The sequence below is a fragment of the Helicoverpa armigera genome, chromosome 28 (assembly GCF_030705265.1).
Source record: "Helicoverpa armigera isolate CAAS_96S chromosome 28, ASM3070526v1, whole genome shotgun sequence".
In the NCBI taxonomy this organism is placed as follows: Eukaryota; Metazoa; Arthropoda; class Insecta; order Lepidoptera; family Noctuidae; genus Helicoverpa; species Helicoverpa armigera.
This window is the reverse complement of record NC_087147.1, coordinates 1631030-1652320: the sequence shown is the minus strand read 5'-3', so window position 1 is coordinate 1652320 and position 21291 is coordinate 1631030. Positions and strand designations below refer to the sequence as shown.

The 21291-nt window shown below is 35.0% G+C and overlaps 1 protein-coding gene across 1 annotated transcript in view; it reads right to left on the bottom strand.

Moving 5' to 3' along the window:
- The window catches only part of LOC110381138 (nephrin), a 418561-nt gene extending 400491 nt beyond the window's left edge, over window positions 1–18070 (bottom strand). Inside the window, exon 1 of the mRNA XM_064042420.1 lies at window positions 17794–18070. The gene's annotated coding sequence lies outside the window, so the exon portion shown is untranslated. The remainder of the gene's footprint in view (window positions 1–17793) is intronic.
- Between the last annotated feature and the right edge of the window lie 3221 nt (window positions 18071–21291).

Here is a 21291-nt window from a genome sequence, read left to right as displayed (position 1 = left end):
AGCGTACCAATACATACTTTAAATAAAAATCTTTTCGTGTACCACATCATTGAACACCACCCTTAAAAATGGCATTTCGATATTTTTTACAAAACTCGGTCCAAGTTTGAATTGGATCGATCAGTGCTCGCTCTTGCTAAGTAACTACTTTATATTTAGGTCAGCTTCTATCTTTCTTGGCCTTAAAGTGTAAATAATCTTGGCACGTCATACTAATGTTAGAAATGGGAAAATGTTGCTGTTCGTTGAACTTATTTTTGTAAAAAAAATTGTGAAGAAAATTGATGTATAGAAAGAAGGTTTTTCTATTGATTCTTAATTATCTATTTTACTTATATAGTTTCATAATTTATTATAACAATAGGGTGTATTTATATATTTTTTTATGAAACTTCATGTACAAAAAAAAAGTATATATTGGCGGACATAATGAGAAAAGTCATTCTCTACAGGTCAACCATCGGGTTAAAGGGAGATAAAAATAGTAAGTACAAAAAAATATGAAAAAAATAAATAATTATAAGCAAATACATACTTGAACAAAAAAAAACAAAATAATTGAATACATTTTCAATTTTCGTATAATATGATATTCCATTCCATCTCATTGTACCATATATTTTTGTTTCTCACACTGTGTTGCCACGTGGCAACAAGGGACACAAAAATAACAAATATTACTATAGAAAACACCACTTCTAATACACTTAATATCTTGATATTATTAATAAGGACCAAGAAATCGCAAAACAAAAAAACTTGCTTAATAATCTTATGTTGTTTACTAAGAAAAACATTATTTGGGGACCCGCAGTTATTGAATACGGTTGAGGAAAACGGTTGTGAAATAAATCATTCAAAGTTCTAATATAATAATATCCTAGATAGTAAACACCGTGCCTTATTTTCGAAGGGCCTCATAGAGTCACTTTTTTGGTCGTAGGAAATCATCAAATGACTCTTCCCGCCGTGAGTGCAGCGTGAGGGAGTGTCAGACTCTTACTGACTAAAACCCATCATGTTCCTTTTGGAGCCCTTTGTGTACCAGCGCCGCGGTAACTCAGGCGAACAATCCCGCAGCAATAGATCACTTCCCAGCGTATAAGCATGTCATGGGGAGGAATGAGGATCATGTTATGGGTAACATCTTGAAGGGATGTAGAGGAAGAGTATAAAAAGAACCAATGGGCAGACTGTGAAAGTCAATATGGCTAAAGAAGTTTGGAAGAAGATGGAAATAGCAGGATTTTTAGACTGTTGTTGGGCAAAAGGTGAATCTTATATCCTGTAACTCTCAAGGAGGTATATATACGAGTGCAAAAAAGGGATACAAAAAATTTACTTTTTTGACTTAATCCAACAACGTAATTTAAGTAATTTAATATAATAAATGCCAGGCATGGAAACTTATCACCATGTCTGATTCACATTTAACCTACAAAAGAAGAAGAAAAAAGAGCCGTTTTAGTCCCCAAGCTGATTGAGTGTCCCCAAAGCCTTAAGAAGCAAGACAAAAGTTCAAAGTTACGATTAGTTAAATCAAAAAGTTATTATTTCATGCAATTTCTTCAGTAGGTCAAAGATGAAAAGATTTTCATGAAGGAAAACATACAGTTTTATAGTTTTTTAACAGTAACTAGCTTCCGCCAGTGGTTTCACCCGCTCCCGAAGGACCTACTTTCCGAACACTAAATATTGTAATAAGTTTGTTTATTACTTCTTCAAGAGAAAATAGCTGAACGGATTTTGATGATGCTGGGCATTAATTTAGCTGATAAGTATACAATATGGCATGAAAATAACATACATATTTTATAGCTTTTCGACGCGCAAACTTAGCAATAATGTAGCTTTACAAAAGAGTAGCAAATAGGTTATTTTTTATCAAAGTGCTGGAAGTATACTTGAGTTAGTATACATCAAAAATACTTGTCATAAAGAACAAAGGAGCACGTTAATGTTATCACATGCCTGTACCAAACACGCTGGGAGTCAATCTGTGGATAATATTAGTCTTCACCAACAAATCCACTGTTTTTATCATTTACGAACAGACGGACATAAGACAGAAAACTTGCAGAAGTACTAGTATATTTTGTCTTTGGTCAAAATAATAAATATTATTCTCAAAACCTCTTACAATTTGCAGTACTTGGTAATCTAATTTTATGTAATAAAGCTGACGTATAATGCTGTTTGTTTTTTGAACGCTCCAATTTCAGGAACTACAATACCGATTTGGAAAAACAAAGCAATATTAGATATCCCATAAATCGAGGAAGCCTATAGATAGGCTTTTTTTCCGGGAGCGCGAAATAGTTCTCACAACTCGCAGAATTACACAATAAGCACAACTCATATAAAAAAAAACTGACTGTGACTAAACAAAAACAAAGCATTTCAAAAATACGAAATCCACAAAAAAAATTAAAGAAAAAAAAAACAAAAAATCTCATTTCCACTTAACCTCACTAACCCTGTATTTTTAACCGCGCGATATTTCCAACCAAAGCACAGTGATTCACTCTAAGGCCATAAATCGAAAAATGTCATTGGCTTATTCCCATTAGATCTACTTACTAAGTGATTAACAAGTTTAGAAGCTTCCGAAAACTCTAAATACCCGTGTCATAAGGTCAACTTATTAACCACTTTTGTGCATCGGAAGTTAGCGCACCTCGAGTCTAATTATCGCAACGTGTGTGTCATCAAAACTTAACACTTTGTTTTTGAGTGTCACTATTCTAAATCAAGTGTTTACGTATGGTGACAGTATGGAGGTCAAAGACCAAGGTATGTACTTCTATTATCAACTACTTTTTTATTTTTTTTAATGCGCTTAATATTTTATTTTATTTTTTTATTGAAGGTAGCGTTTTTGAAGATTTGTTTGGTATACTTTGATTTCATTTGGACCTATAACTTTTTGCTGCTCAGTGCTGCACTTGAGGCAAATGTTTTTCGAATAAAGAGGATGTTCTTATAAAACCATATAAGTTTCATCTGCATCTTTTTGCCCCTTCTTGGGTTAAAGGAGTGTCAAAGTATGCATGTCCATTGTATTGAAAAAACTTTATATTTTAAGTTCAGCTTTCATGTTGTTTTAGGTAAAGCTTTCAAATGTTCTGTTTCGAGGACGACTATTTTTGACATTTGGCACTCTAAAGAGGGTAGTCCAAATGAAAAATGTAACATGTCCTGAATACTTTGACCGAAACATCGTGCCTTTCGGATGACATCGGAAATATCAAACTAGAGACTTTAAGTAATAAAATTATGAATGTATATGAACGAATTTCTCATTATTGGGCAAAATCAAATCGTAGTAGGTCTAAGCTTATAGAGAAATATTCAGATTGGCTGAATGTAGTTGAAAATATTGATGTAGAGCGAATTGAGTTACATGTATCTCAGGGCCCCGATTCTCCTAAGTTAATAATGTCAAAATCGGATAGAAATCGAATCGCAATATGATCGTAATAGCAGTTTTAACCATATCGGGCATTCTGCTACTAATAAAAGACCAATCGTATTCGATTGACATTTGATTGGTGTGCGATTGGTCTGCTATTTTGATGATTTTGGTCTATACGGCAGTTTGCTGTACAATAATTTTGCAATCGTAAATCATTTGCAGACACAATGATTTATTATTGAATGACAGAAAAGGATAAAAACGTTTATTTCAAAGAAAAAATAGCGGAATGCCACATACGCTTCAATCGTAATCGAGTCGGGATTGGATCTCAGTCGAATCGAGTCGAACGTCAATCGAATGGCGCTAAAGTAAAATTAGGAGAATCGGGTCCCTGAAGTCTGACAAAGTTCCAACCATCAACTTCTTCATTCCTCCTTCCTAACAAGTTTACGAAAGTTACCTGTCAAAAACAAAAGGTGTACTATCAAAATTTGTACTAGATTTGTTATCTGTTTGTAGTAAATACTTTTGAGCTTGAATGTATTCTGGTATATTTTGTGTTTTGTGTGTATTTCCAAAAATGGTTGTTCATGTATTTTTGCTATTTTATTTTATTCTTTTATGGTTGTTTTTAATATAAATAACCATTATTTATATCGATTTTTCATTAAAAGTCGCAGTATGACATGTTTTAGGTTTATCGTCTAAAACAAAATTACTGCGAGACATTTTTACACCTAAATAGTATGATATTTTTTTTTAAATGAATGTGGTTATGTTATAATTTTAATAATTTACACTTATCTGAACATATTTCAACGTGTAAAATAAATTAATTAAAAGTATTTGTGAGTTTCGTATTTATGGCCGCCTTTGTATGGAACGTGAATCACTGTGCAAAGCTTCGATACGCGATGAAGATTTCAGTCGACCTAAATGTCAAGGGGGAACGTCACTGCATCAGCCTACGACTTAGAGCATTGAACTAACTGGATAAGCCATTGATGCGTCTTCTTCTCTGCACTATCGTTACGGGTTAAGTCAAAACCAAGCAACGCTTGACGCGGTCGGTCCGTGGATGGACGCAAATCTTGTCATGACGAATTCTTCCGTGTTTTGGAATACATCATATATTGATAGGTCCGGCTCTCATTTGAACATCTTTGCTAGTGGTTACGGGTAGTCAGAAGCCAGATAGTGTGACAACCAGTGTTACCAAGGTCTAACTGGATTGAGGAGGTCAGATACGCAGTCGCTCCTTGTAAAAGACAGGTAGATACTCGGCTGCATCCCGTTAGACTGGAGCCCAACCCCAACATAAATAGTTGGAAAAAGATTAGGCAGATGATGAAGATGTATGATTGGTATGATGATATGGTTGTGTGTCAATGTTCTTGTGTGTATTATGAAAATGCATCAGTTATCTATCACTATTTATTGCGTTGCCACTCCCCTGAGCGTTAATTGACAGACTTTTTTCACCTAGAGATGATGCTCACGACGCGGCGACTCCTCCAGTTGTTTAAATGATGCTTAGAACGTTTGAGAGCCTACTAGAACAAATATTAGTAAAGCGAATAGATACGCCGTGCATGTGATCTGTCCGCAACAAAGTCAGTTCTGCATCTGTTTGTTTGTTTGTTTAGTTTATGTGGTGCGGTAGGTTTTATTGGATTGTTGAAGTTTTTGCTGTGGAAAGTGAGGTATTTTGTTTTGAGGATTTAAATTGTGACGATTGTTGTTAAGGATGGGGGGGGGGGGTAGACTGAACTGATTGATTTTTATACATGGGCAAGGAAGTAAAGGCCTCCTAACATAAGGAAAGTAAAGGAATTGTAAAATAAGTAGACGAATTCTCTAAGAAAGAAATAAGATTAAGACGCAGGTATAATACACATAAATATCCGGATCTAAATGCACAAACCCTTCTTAGGTACTTAAGTCGAAAGATTAAAAAAAAAATACAAATCATACTTATGTAAAGTAGGAATAGCTCCTATACATACAAAACTTATTTTTATCTATGTACCTAATGTATAATGTGGAAAATACTCCTCAAATAAATGAAATTCCCTATTTCTATATCGTTAGACTTCTGCATCTAACCTGTATTATGGTCCAAAAAAGTTGTAGGAATGAAAAATAGCTTCCTCGGGGTTGAGGTTTTTACAGGGCGCGGGGTCTTGTCGACACCTTTTGTTTCAAAAGACCCCTTTTTAGGATAAAGAGGGTTGATTTGTCGGATCCCATAACAGGAGGTCAAATTTTAATGGGAATAAAATTGTGGATTTTTTGAATGTAAAAATTATGAGGGTTTTTTGATGTATTTTTTTTGTTTGAGGTGGTGTTGAGTCTTTTCGTGTGATATGAAAAGGGTGTTATGTTTTCAGTATTTATTTATTAAATGCCTGTTAATTAATTTTGTTGCTCACATTGTTTTGATGACGGGAATATCATCGGTGTAAAGATTTTTTTTACGTTTAGCTACTCAATCTGCAAAGTACTTTATAAGTACTGAAAACTTTTTAAAGAAAATTATTTAAAAACCACATCGCAATTGGTAATATTCCAATTTTAGAGGATTCCTATATTTTTTTATTCCAGCGAGATCAGTTTCAAATACAAGCGCAGGTATGTTTATTCGTGTAATTTCTCTAAAAATATTAATTACTAGCTTTTCCTCCGCTTACCACTTTAAGCAGTCGGATAAAAAGGGGACGTAAGTCCTTATTCGAGCTCTAAATTTTTCCAACCAAATTCAATTTTGAATCTATTCAGCGGTTTCGCGTTTATGACATTAGCAAGAATTTAAAATTAGAATCACACGTTGTACAATTCACACTCTCGACTTATTACGTTCTCAACTTAAATACATTCTCACACAACAAAAGTACAAAACCCTCTTCAAAACGCCAGCTTCACAAAACCCTTTCGTTCGAAATTCCAAATTCAAAATTTGAAATTTCAAACCCCGTTCAAAGAGCGAATGAACCGGAACCAAAAGAGCGGGCGAGTGAAGTAGAGAACGAACGAACGAACGAACGTACTCTTATTACATCATGTCCTGCAGAATTCATTGGAACTGCCAGCCGTTGGATACATTCGGTCGTTTATTTTAAAAATGCTATGTTACTTATGTATGAAAGAGGTTTTACGAAGAAGTGCATAGATATATAGTTTTTTTTTATGATATTGGGGACTTTCGAAAATGAAATTCTTGACGCATGTGTTTTATTTCTAAGCTTGTATTATATGGGATTGTTCGAAAGAGTTACCGCGGCCCTGGTACATAAAAGGCCTACGACGGAACACGACGGTTTTTAGTCAGTTAAGCTTGGGTTTCCTAGGAAAGCGGTGCCGTCATATAGCGGCCGTCTTATTACGGACGCAAATAGACGGTCGTCTTTACGGTGATTACATGTGGAAAGTTCCACGGCCGTTTTAACACACCGTCATGAACTTTTTGTTCGTTGTATCATACTTACTAACCTGTTTTATTTAATACTAGCTGTTGCCCGCGACTTCGTCTGCGTGAGCAGTATAGAATTTCCAATTTCGTTTATTTAATCATTCATTGCTCAACCCCCGTAGGTGATAGCGTGATATTATATAGCCTATGTGTTGAACCGGCCTCCAGGTAATAGTCCTGCAAAATTTTATTTAAATCCATGCAGTACTTTTTGAGTTTATCCGGGACAAACATACAGACAAACAGATAAACAGACATACAGACAAAAATTCTAAAAACTACATATTTGGGTTCAGAATCGATTATGGATCACCCCCCAAGTATTCTTTTAAAAAAATATTCAATGTACAGTTTTGACTTTCCTATCATTTTATTATATGTATAGATTTCTCAAATTTCACAACACCAATTCTGTTTTAGTTGACTTTTCTATAATCTTTACTTTTTATGTTAGATATTGCCTTCGTGGTTTCGAACGAAATCTATTAAAATTTCGTCGTCCTCGCTGCTCCAAGAGTTGTAACAAATTTTTGACGTTGTTCCGAAAAAAAAAAACACAAATACGTATTAAAAAAGCTTCACCGCTTTCAATAAAACGTTCACCAAACTATCTGACACCGTCAAGACGGCCGTCATGCAAATGGCGGCACCGCTTTTTGAAGTTACGGCATCAGTTACCGCTCTCTAGGAAACCGCTCCATTTTGTTTACATAGACAACGTTCTGGTGATGTCTTTCACCGCTGTATTACGGTCGCTATATGACGGCACCGCTTTCCTAGGAAACCAAAGCTTAAGAGTCTGACACTCCGCTGCTAACCGCTGCTAACCCCCAGCGGGAGGGGTCATTTGATGATTTTTGACGTCGTTAAAAAAAAGCTTGTATTATATTTATCTACAACATCATACTGCTATGTATGCATAATCAGTTTTTTGTTTGTTTATTTGTGCCCTAAATGCTCCGAAACTACTGAATCGATTTGAAAAATTCTTTCACAGAGCTACACTCTTCCTGAGTAACATAGGCTATATTTTATCCCGGTATAGGCAGAAGTTCCTGGTAAAACCGCGGGAAAAAGACTAAAGTACGATATAACTATTAGTAATTTCGTGGAAGACTGTCCTCGACATTTTATCTAAACCATTAATTACAAGTTCCCCCAGTTAGTGTAAGAATTGTTATTCTTAATTGAACGCGTCCATCATCGTTTATTTTATTATTTTTATCCCAGTTTATAGTGTTTCTTTTATTTTTTTTTGTGTTATTAAATTAATTGTATTAACCGTTTTAGGAGGAACTCGTGGGAGTAAAAGCCACACGGGTCGGGAATGGGTGACCATCTTGTCATGGAGAATTCTTCCAAGTTTTCGAAAGGCACGTTAAATTGGCTGTCAGAGGCCAGAAAGTCAGTCAACCAGTTTTACAAACGCGTATGGGAATCGTAGGTAACTGGGTTGAGGTCAGATAGGCATATGATTATAGGTACTGGAAATCTGGCCAAGGTCGCCTGGAAGCAGTGGATGCGGGTTGCTGAAGATCGAGGCAGCAGTCCAGCAGTGGACGTCTTTCTACAGAAACGACGATACCAGAAACTGATACAATGATGATGACTTTGTATTCAAGTAAATAACAGTATTCACACTGCACCTACTTATTTCCTATTCCAATCACAAAACAGACACAAAGTCTATTCGCCTAATACGATCCTATACATACTACATACCCCGGATCCGCTTAATATCATACTGCATGTAATAACTTTCTCACTAATATAAGGCTTTGTATTCAAAGCATGATTTTATGCATGAATCCGCATCGGATGCATCTCGATTAGAACTGAACTAAAGGACCGATTGCACTAAAACCACTAATTAGGCTCGGATTAAGTTGATCTCGGTTTAAGTCAGGTCTTTCTATGAAAGAACAAGTTAGTATTAAAAAACATACAGAAATAAAATTGAATGTGGATGTCTCATTATATTCTGAATACTAGATTAATATTCCTTTATGTAAGCCAAAGGTTTTAAAGTGTTAATGCCTTTGGCTGTCGTCACGGGAAGTCAATAGCCAGAAAGTCTGACAAACTCTTACCATGCAGTATTGGGTTGCATCAGTTGCATGGGTCACTGGGTTGAGGAGCTCAGATAGGCAGTCATCATCATCATCATCATCAGCCTATCGCAGGCCACTGCTGGACATAGGCCTCTCCAGATAGGCAGTCGCTCCTTATAAATTAGTTCTCATAACATTTTTGTAAAAAGATTAGAGAGATTATTCAAAAAATTGGCAGGGACCAAACCACGATCCGTCTAACCTGATGCAGCTAAGTGCCAGTGTTTTACAAGGAGCGACAGTCTATCTAACCTAGTTTCCTGGGCAACTCGATACCCCTGGGTAAGACTGGTTATTAGACTTACTGGACTCTGACTACCAGTAATGAATGCTAAATATGTTCAAATGACAACCCAAACCTTTATTCCGAGAGTGCAGTTGGGCAAAGAGTAGACAGGTAAATTTCGAGATGACTGCAGATAGAAGAGTATGGAAGGAGAAAACATGCTGCGCCGACCACAAATAATATTGAGATAAGGGCAGGAGGATGATGATGATGACAATGGAACTAAATCGTAGTTTAAAATAAAGTTAATAATGCTCAATTGTGGATTGAACCTTTAGCTTTTTATAGCGGACTAGTGAAATCAAGTTCCGTTAATTCCTGTGGCCTAGATTAATGAATCGAATTCACTAAAGTGCACTGATTGTGTTTCGGCAAACTGCCAACTACTGACTTTGTGATTCCGTGTCACAAAGCGTAAATAATGCCTGCAGTGTCTGTTGTTTTAGTTCTAATTATTTATTTTAGGTCGAATTAAGGGATTTTATATAATATGGGATTAGGTGAGTTGAAACTGGGGAGTTTGTTCCACCTTTTCTTCTTGCCGTCAAAAACACATAGAAAGTGGTGACGAGCAGGCGTTTTTGGGTGCTGTCTTTACTAAAGTCGTTGTTGGTAATGTGCTTATTCTCAGCCTACTTTAAATAAGTTACTTTTTTCTTTATCGTTTAGTTCTGAGTTTTTATTAATTCATCAATTCCACACGTCTATAGCTCGAAAGTGTACTAAAAATTAAATAGTAAAGAGCAGAACCAAATTAAAAAAATATATCATAAGGCGTAAGAATAGCATCTAAGTTGTTAATTAAACTAAGTTTAAATATTTTCATGTAAAAAAATATGGTGAACGTCGACCTTTCTAGCCACAAATAACAACATAACACTTCTTTTCAGAGTAAAAACAGGTAGCCTGTTATTATATAGTATCCAGAATTACTTACATAGCAGAAACTTCACCATATACCTTAGAATACCTACGTCAGACTTAGTAAAGTCTAACATATTTGTCAGACGGTAAAGTACTGAGAATTCTGACTGCAAGCCGACCGCAACCCAGTTGTAACACTAAGCTGACGACCCGGTTTTGTCTGTGACTGTGTGGCTGTAGGATTGTTAGACTTATTAGATATAGTTAGCCATGTGTTTCACGTGGTTTCACTCACGACTCCTTTGTTATAAGTAGCTTATAAACTAAGTTTAATGTATTCTAGTTTCCGAAGCAACTACATACTTCATATCTTCGGAAAAATACAATTGCGAATCATCTTATTCGGTTCAGCAGCTCAATTTGAAGGCATAATAAAAGAACTGTATTTTCCATTAATTTTAAGATAATCGTCAAACCATAAGAATAAATTATTTGATATTGGATAAAGGAAGGTCTTGGTCATGATGGAGAGGCAGGGGTAGATCGAGGAAAAGATGGATTGATTGCCTGAATGAGGACATGAATAAGAACGGAGTGGATGTTAGTACGACGTCTGACAGAGAGGTATGGAAGAAAAATACAGACCCTAAATGACTTGGGAACACGGCAGGAAGAAGAAGGATAAAGAATGGTCTTGTAACAGCTTAGTTCTTTGTTCGTTCAATCTAAATTCACCCTTGGATTAAACAGATCTTAACCATACTCGTCAGTTACCAAAGAACGGAACGCAACCTAGTTGTAAGACTAATCTGACGACTCGGCTTTGTCCGAGTCTGACGTGAGGCTCTCCATGCAAACGTTTGCACTCCATTTCGTCTTGTTAGGGAGAACTAAATGTGTCATACGGTTTTACCCGGATTCCTAAGGTATATAGTACTATTTACTAGCTAAGCTTCAAGCTATTTGAGGAAATAAGTATCTGATAGCAATGGTACATAGATAATATTTGCTAGTTAAGTTCAAGCTATTTGTCCCGACATTATTATATTATTTTATTATTATTTGAGGAAATATCCAATAAGAATGGTACATAGGTGGTATTTCCTAGCTTAGCTTCGAGCTATTTATGCATTATTAGTAGGTATACCAAGTAAAAGGCAGTCTGGTTAGTCAGATTTTAAACTGTCTATACCCACCGAAAGTAGTTTGGTAGTTTTTAGTGACAACGTAATTAATATAAACATGAAAAACACAGTGATACTTTGACATCAAAATATTGGCAAGGATAAGTGAACAGGGTAGGATATTAAATAAAGTATGTAAAGATAGTGACATTCCCATACCAATTTCATAAAAATAGAGAAAGAAACAATAATTTAGTCCTTGTTTATTTTTAGGTAGCTTGGCGTGTCAGTAGTTATTATGATCGCCAAAAATGTTGTTTTCTTGCTTGGTTAATTTCGAAATTTTCCAAGCTATTACGCAGTTTAAGGTTACAGACATTATTTAAACGACCCTAGACACGATGTTACCAAATTCTTTAGGTAATAACCAAAATAGTTTTCAGTATCTGAAAGCTGAAAGATAATTACTTACTTGCTTTTCAGTTACGAAATTTTAACCAATATCCAAACAGGAGGACATTTTTAATCATTTGCATTTTTGCTTTGGTTATCATAACACTCACATGCACCATACCTAATATTTTAACTGCACTTTATCTTTAACTTAACTTTATCTACTAAAGCACTAATGTTTGTTACTTTTTCACGCGACAACAGCTGAATGGATTTTGATGAAACTTGACAGTAATCTAGCGTATAGGTTCATCAAAATAACATATAAGCTAAACCAACAAAAGCTATTGTCAAAATAAATCACGATGATTTTTCAGTAACTAGATCTGTACCTACATATATTTGTCAATACTCTACTGTCATACATAAAAATTGACTTATTCTACATTTATCGAGTATACAAATACTATGTATTTCAACTCATAGTAGAGTTACTGATATCCAATTCATTCAACACCTATCAACTGTCTCATTACATAGCCTATGTCAGACACACAGACATATTGAGTCTGTACCCATATGGTTTTAAGCCTAACCATGTCGGCATTGGTTAAAATAACCAATAACATTTGAGGATAATCTTTTAACTAGGTTTATTGGTTTTGATGGATTTTAGCAGTGATTTTGACATCTCCTATATCATTTGAGTAAGCACTCTCTTGTGCGTTCGTTGTAGTTAATTTCTGAGATAAGGTAAGCAGTGGTTCCTTGTAAAACACTAGTAGGTACTCAGCTGCATCCAGCGAGACTGAAAGCCGTCCCCAACATTGGGAAATGGCTAGGCAGATAAAGAAGTATTCATATTCGCATTTTTTTTTTTTTACTAACAGGTATACAATTTATGTACTTGAACTACGGTTATATTTAAGTGAAATTGACAATCTATACTAATATTATAAAGAGGAAAACTTTGTTTGTTTTTTTGTTTGGTTGTAATGAATAGGCTCAAAAACTACTGGACAGTTTTTTTAAAATTCTTTCACCATTCGAAAGCTACATTATCCACGAGTGACATAGGCTATATTTTATCCCGGTACGGGCAGTAGTTACCACGGGACGCGGGTGAAACCGCGGGAAAACGGCTAGTTACGGAATATAATGGGGTCAAACCATTTATGAATGGAACTATACCAGTAACTATTAATAATGTTTCTTACTTTAACTTTCTTAAAGGTCAAAAACAAATCCTATGTAATTTTCTTCTTCCGTGAATACATGAACTAGTCATTTATAAAATGCCTTTGATTTGCCTAGTTTAATTATTTCGAAATATCATTTTTAATAATAGGATTGTAGATGGTAGCTTAGTTATTTTGCTATTATAACATCGTTATAAAGTTTATAAGTCAAGAAGCGTAGAGTATTTCCGCCATTGTTTTCATACGTAATCTACTTATCTTTTTTGTAACTAGGTATATAATGATAAAGATAAAAAATATATGTTACATAAAAACTACTAGGGTCTACTTAAATTGGATTTTCTAAATAGGTTTTGAAAACTATTAATGCATTTTCATTTATTGTAATCCAGCTCATTATTGTCAAGTTTCATCAAAATCTGTTCATGAAAATAATATAATGTCAACTTTCGCAAGCATGAAAACGTATAAAAACAATAGATTGATCCGTACCTGATAAAAATCAACCCGACGACCGGAAAACGTGGTTTATAGGTAAAACGAGAGAAAATGGTCAGAAATGCATTTTTATTCTCACTGGGACAGAAATATGGACAAAGTTTCTACATGGAACAAATATTTCAGACTTCTATCTGAAACGTGCTTGCAAAACTGTACAGGAGAAAATTTTGAAGTTTTTAAGACTACTCAGTGTTCAAAGTACGACTAGAGAATGTTTATTTTGGTTTCCTAGGTACCTTCTTTTTTTTAACGACGTCAAAAATCATCAAAAACCCCTCCTGCTGTGGGTTAGCAGCGGTGAGGGAGTGTCAGACTCTTACTGACTAAAAACCGTCGTGTTCCGTCGTAGGCCTTTTATGTACCAGGGCCGTGATAACTTTTTCGAACAATCCCGTCCTAGGTATCTACTTAGAGGTTAAAACATGACTTTTGACAATAATTATTCAGGTTCGATGCTCGGGTAGGATAAAAATGTTATCGAATTTTTTCATTCTGTTTTCACTTATTCGACGTTTATACTGAGCTCAGTAAGAATTTTATTCCGAAATAAAAAAATGGACGTATGAAGGAATGCTTTTTAATTTTATATGGTTTGTTTACATAGGTACAATTTATTAAAATAGGTATGTGCTAAATGGAATACCTACCAATAATACCAAGTATCCGATGAAAATAACACTTAAAACTTTGCATTACAACATTCCGTATTCCTACTAACCTTATTTTATTTAAGCTCCCAGGTACTTTCGTAACCTAATTAAATATCTAAGAAATAGCACCAAGCATTTTTCTCGAGAAAATACCTCACTTTTTCTTTTAGGAAGCAAATTAAGTGCGCCTACGCAAAAAATGTTCAAGCAAGTTGCAAATAGGTGTTACTTAAGTACCTATCTATCTTTTATTTTTATCTTTAGAAAAGTTCTGAGACCTTTGACGTTATGTCTTTAAGTACCTAAATATAGGAAAGAAAGATTATTTTGAACAATACATAGGTAGCTTCAACTTATTTTTAGATTGTTTTGTACATACATAGGTACATACGGTACCTATACATGTATGTACTTATGTTGAAATACCATGTAGGTACGGTACCTACAAATATAAAGACAATTTATTTGTAAAACACGAGTACACAGAACAAAATTAGGTACATATAAAAGTTTCCCATTCTTAAGAATATTTATAGGTAGGTGGGTATTGGATAATAATAGGTACCCCGTACCTACATCTAGGAATTTAAAATACCTAAGTAGGTATTGATTTTCATTCATGAAATAAATCGGTTCAATAAAAAGCAAATAATGTGAATTACCTACCTGTCACAATTCCTAAGTTTCCAAAGACAAGGTTACCTTACGTCTAGAAATTTCTCTTTCACGCCATAGACAGTTAGAAATCAAGCGATAGGCCTACCTAGGCAGCTTCATAAAAATAAGTACGAGTGCCTCATTGAGAATGGCAGATTTATACGTCTATCTGGCTGGCTAGATTGTCTATAAAACGTGTAAGGCTTAATCCTCTCTTATTTCACATAAAATCGAATAGATACCTAATATATTTCATCACTAAAGTGTCCAAATAAAGCTTTATTACAGTTTACACTTACCTTATACATATACATATATCTCACAGAATACACATTATACACATACTCTCACAGAATTAGCAGTCGTAGGTAGTCTATCTATGGATCAGTAAATTCATTATGTCAGTTAGTTTTAGATTCATAACCTAGCTCTATTTATTTATCGTTAGACAAGCAATCTAAACTAATAAAGTACATAGGTAGGTATAAAGATGAAACGAGTTATGCCCGATTCGTCATTTTAGTGATTTGGCATCCATAAAAAACGTGTCCCAGTTGGTCATTCAATAAAATATTTTATTTTGCTTAGTCCCAATTGGTCATCCGTACTTTATTTTGTAAAAAGTACTGTCAACAAGATAAGCTTTACAATATTGTAATATGTTTTTTTTATTTATTTTGGTTATGTTTTTTCCGAATATGGCAAGACGCTATTAATAAAATCGCGATTTCAACGGCGTCACACACCGCACGGCCAAAACCAAAATAGCAGGATCGCATAGATCAGATGAGTAATATACCAATCAACGAGTGTCCATGGAACTGCCCACCGTGTACTAGGACCGCATAACTTACAGGAGTATAGCAGTCAAGAGTGTCAGGATTTTACGTTTTTTTCCTAATTGTAGATAAACATACTAATTTACACCATCATTCATCATTTTATGTATACAATCTCTTTGCTAGTTATGGGCCCCTGGTACTTTTGTTACCGGCACAAAAAGTATCGAGTCACATCTTCGGGTTTATAAAATGCCCATGTTGTCTTCACCTGTGTTTTAATGTAAATTTTATTATATTTATATGAGAGCTATACCTTTACCTACATCGAAGTTCTTCATTTAAAATTTCTTCTAACACTTTTATTTCTGACGGTACTCTAATACGTGAAATTTTATGCGGGTGACCAATCGGAACTCAAAATTTAACTATTAAATTATTTATTTTGCTCGAATGACAAATTGGGATTTGGTGTATGGAAAAAATAGTTGGTGACCAATCGGTACTAATGACAAATTGGGAATAACTCGATGAAACGTTGGTTGGTTTGTTTGTACCCTTAAAGCTCTGACACTACTGAACCGACTTGAAAAATTGTTTCATGTTGGAAAGCTACACTCTTCCCGAGTAACATAGGCTATATTTTATCCCGTTACTTAGACTAGTTCCCACGGGACACGGATGGAACCTAGAGAAAACGGTTACTCTAACATAAAACCACGGTAGGTACTTAACAACTTATAAATTAGTTAAATGAGAGTGACTAAAAGCTTAAGTATTTTTATACTTGGCCAATTTCTGCAGAAAACCCATAATGAGATACAATTATAGAATTCTTATTAAAATATTAAATTAAATCTGGAACGTAAGGAGTTTGGTTCACATTCCTTTTGAAAACATTGAGCCGTGAAACATAAAATGCGGAATTTCAAAATGGCAGCCACTATCAAGACTACCTAGGTATCTTTTTACGTTTTTACATTTGAAATAGATGCGCCGATAGTGATAAAACGTTAATAATTTGTTTTAAACAAATTACATTTACATAATATAACGATTAAATGCAACTTCTATGCGGGTATTCTATTAATTGAATGTTTGAATAAACGGAAATTAAAACTATGATGTTTGTTTTATTAGTTGGTATTTCCGATATTCAAGATTTTTCAAAAAATACCTAGCTTAGTAACGTTTAACAGTTTATAATACCTAACCGCAGTCTAGCCCTTATATTATCAATCATAGTAAATTGATCAGTAGGTCATTATCGAGATAGATTTTTCACCAAGATTAATGATTTTATACCTATTTGGAACACGGTATGTACCTAGGTAAATTGCGAAAAGCTATACTTTATTGCATTCCACAATGAGCGTAATTTAAAATGTAGGTACTTATAGGTAATTTGCGAAAATCAATTGCATTCTATAATGTTGATACCTAATTTAAAACAGTTGGTATGTTTTAAAAATAAAACCAATTATGAATCGTGTCTGGCACATCAGTTCGATTTTTATAGAGATAGGTACCTACCTAAATATTATTTAAATATCATCCTCCGAGCCTTTTCCCAATCATGTTGGGGTCGGCTTCCAGTCTAACCGGATTCAGCTGAGTACCAGTGCTTTACAAGAAGCGACTGCCTATCTGACCTCCTCAACCCAGTAACCCGGGCAACCCGATACCCCTTGGTTAGACTGGTGTCAGACTTACTGGCTTCTGACTACCCGTAACGACTGCCAAGGATGTTCAATGACAGCCGGGACCTACAGTTTAACGTGCCATCCGAAACACAGCCAATGGTGTCTAAGATATACTTAGAAAGTACATACAAACTTAGAAAAGTTGCATTGGTACTTGCCTGACCTGGGATCGAACCCGCGCCCTCGTACTTGAGGTTGGTCCTTTACCCACTAGGCCACCACGACTTCCTAAATATTATTTAAATAATGGAAGATTAACTGAAATAATCTCAGCATTAAAATTTGTTCATCACTTTTGTGAAGAAGTTAGCCACATCATAAATACCTACACCCGTGCGTAAGCACTCAGAAATTGATACCTACGAAAACACTATTGGAACTAGATCACTCATATTATTGGATGCCATTTAAAGTTCAAAATTCAAAACTGAGATTTGACCATGCCTACACGCCTATGTATCTGACTGAATAAATAAAATATATGACACCTACAATCTTGTTCCCGAGTCTTATCGGTTAATACCACCGATAGGCAATTTCTTGAACATGGGACGCTATGACGAGTTAGACAGGTAAGCTTAGACCATTTAAATACTTAGCAGTTGTACGCATTAAAAACAAGTAATCAAACAAACAAACCTGATTAAAACGGACACGAAAATATCCCAGAATTCTTTAACCGTCAAGTCAAACACAAACCACACCACAAATAAATCTTATTTCACACAATTCCGTCACAATAAAACATTTTGATCACACACCAAACTCCATAAAATAACCCATTTGTAGGCTAAAACTTTATACTGGTAAACGTAACACTGAAATCCATCTGTATTTCGTCAATTTTACGATGTACGTAATTTTGGTGAGAATGCGCGCGCGACGTGTCTCAACGTCCGACCGTCACGAGCGTAGAAGCCCGACTGACGTGCGCCGCAGCGAAATCGTGTAAGCTCGCACAAAAAAAATAGAGCGGGCGTTTATCGATATTCCAAATTCGAATTTTTAATTAGGGTGTAACCAACTGTTGGCTTCCTGATACTAAAAAGCTGTTAATACAATTTAATGAATGGATTTGTTTACCGTTTTTTAGTTTTAAGTTTGGTAAGTAAAATAACATTATTTCACGAAATATTTCACTGTTGAAATTTTAATTGCTGTTTTATTTTCGTGGCTGCCGAAATTAGTGTTGCGTGGTAATTAAACTTGATAAGCCTTAGGCTTTGGCGAGACCTTTTAAATATAAATGTTGTTATAATTCCTTGTTTCTTAGGCGAATATTACGAGGCGGGTTTTAGTTAGTTTATAGCTAAAAATAGGTGGCATGTCATGGCCGGTCGATTGACACGCTGTCACATCAATTTCAGTTCAGTAGTTTTCATCGGACAAGGGACTGTGCGCTTCCCATACCTACATTAGATATTAATAGGTAATTTTGCACGTTATGTTTTATACATAAAACCTTAGATTCGTCCCAAATGTTCCTCGTTTGTTATGCATAACAAATGCCCGTTTTTTGATAGTGAAAAGGATTTCTTTTTGGTAGGTATCTGATCCAAAACTATATATTTTGAACCCATTTAAAAAGAAGGAGGTTATCAGTTTGACCTGTTGGTATGTATGTTTATGTGCGGTTATCTCACGTTTAGCTGAACCGATTTTGATATGGTATTCAAAATAGTATTTGTCAGACTTACAGACTAGAAGGTGTTAGGTATTTTAGGTAGTCAGTTTTATTTTTTGTTATTAAGTAAATCAGCATCCACTTTTTATTCACTCTTTATTTTTAATGAAGGTTATATGAAAATAACTCTGTATAAAATAAAAAAAAGAGTCGTAATAAAATCTTGCAAAAAAAAATGCAAGTTATATGTATAATACGCGCAACCTAATTGACAAAGGTCCAACAGTTAAACCACTATGCCCTAGAATTAGCGTCCCTAACCAGCTGTTGCATTATTTAACGTGAACTATTCTAAACCCCGTCCTACTAGTTCAGTTCATTTAACTTGTCTGACTTCACTGGGATACCATAATAAACTCCCGTTGCTATTGCCAGGGTGTGTAATGTAAATTATGGAGACCTTTGGCTGTGGAGAGAATTAAGTTGTTATATTTGTGATTTAAATTGTTATATATGATTTATGTATTGTTGTATAGCGATTTAATCGGCTGCATCTAATTAGACTGGAAGAAGACCCCAGCACAGTTGGGAAAAGGCTAGGCAGATGAGAGCTTTTACAGCAAAATGCACTGAATTAAATACAATTAGATTTGGTGTGCAGATATGATTTTAGTGATGTTTATTATGCCTTATCTTGTAAGTCTTCCAAAGGCTATTGAGTTGACCAAGTAACTGGGTTGAGGAGGTCAGATAGGCAGTTAATCCATCTAAAACACTAGTGCACAGCTGCATCTAGTTAGACTGGCAGCCGACATGATTTTTAGGGCCCCGCAAGGCGCATTATCTATACTAATATTATAAAGAGGAAAACTTTGTTTGTTTGTTTGGTTGTAATGAATAGGCTCAAAAACTACTGGACCGTTTTTAAAAAATCTTTCACCATTCGAAAGCTACATTATCCACGAGTAACATAGGCTATATTTTATCCCGGTACGGGCAGTAGTTACCACGGAACGCGGGTGAAACCGCGGGAAAACGGCTAGTAGCTAATAAATTCGGGGAGCAACTTGAAAGTCATAAATTAATTAACATTCAATCTCAATAAAATTTCAAAGCAATCATTATTATCGACCACTGCTGTTCAAATTGGAGGTACCTCTACCTTTTAGTGCAGCGTACACTTTAACTGAATAAATAATTTTCCTAAGGAGTAGCCAATTACTACATTACTACTAGCTGTATCGATTAGATAACTACAGTTGTATCGATTTTTTTGCTGTCTTTTGTACATTTAGCTAAAGTTTACTTTTTTGAAACTGTACTAAGAATGCTAGATTTAACTTTTTCTCTCCTTTATTAGTAGATAAAGTCTCAAAAAGGCAAAAAGTGCCTCAAAACTTACAATTCTTAATTTTATTCTGAAATATTTCGATTGTGCCCGCCAGACCAGATTTTTGGAAAGGGAACGTGATGCCAAAGCCAACACAGTGAAGCCCTATTAAGATCACTTAAATGTCAATTTAAATTGTAACACAAAAGTATACAATTTATCATTACAGTTTAATACACTAAACACCCTTTACAAGGTTACAGACAAAATATTTCTTTTCCATACTAAATTACTGTGATTAAATATTTAAATACCTATCATTTATTACCTGAACCATTCGTTACAGATAAGTCGATTAAATAAATATCGAAATTAATCTTCATTATGGTACTTTTTACTACTGTACAAACGAGTACAAAAGTACACAGTCATTAAACGTTTGTTCATGGCTGGTATTTTTTTAACCTTGAATGATTGATAGCTATCAATCTTCATGTAGATTAACTTTTTTGTCGGACACATTAGATATATTGATCTATTACATGGAGTAAGTAAAGAGCAGAGATGCCATTATTAAGATAGGTCAGGCGCTTTCTTGTAGGTCAAATACGGACGGTGGGCTTGACTAAAACCATCAGTTACGAGGCGTTCATTGAGCCATCTGTCAATGATTTTTGGTTCTAATGAAGGCGTATAGATGGGCGGAGACAGTAACGATCCTCGTCAACCGAACACCTACATTTTGGCGACGCTACTTTCATAGCACATTTTCCGTTATGACATCTCCGCGACATCTCCGCTCGTCATTTCATTCTCCATGATCTATTATGAGAACAAATCAAGTCATTGGTAGTAATAGGCTTAATTTTGAAGATTAGGTATTTTTTGCACGTGCTGTAAGAAAAGAAACAGCGCCGGCGCTCAATTAATGTTTCTAGATTAAGATCAACCTTACTGTGTCACTAAACAATTGGAATTTTGACCCTGGTTCAAATTTTCTTTAAAATTATTTCTATTTTTAAGACTTTAGTCGTTTTTTTTGCAAAAGTATGGCACACTAACTTCTGCCAGCGGTTTCACCCGCATCCCGTAGAAACTTCTGTGCTAAAAATTAGCCAATAACCTTACTCGATTAATGGGCTGTCTGAAACTGAAATATTTTTTCAAACAGGACCAGTAGTTC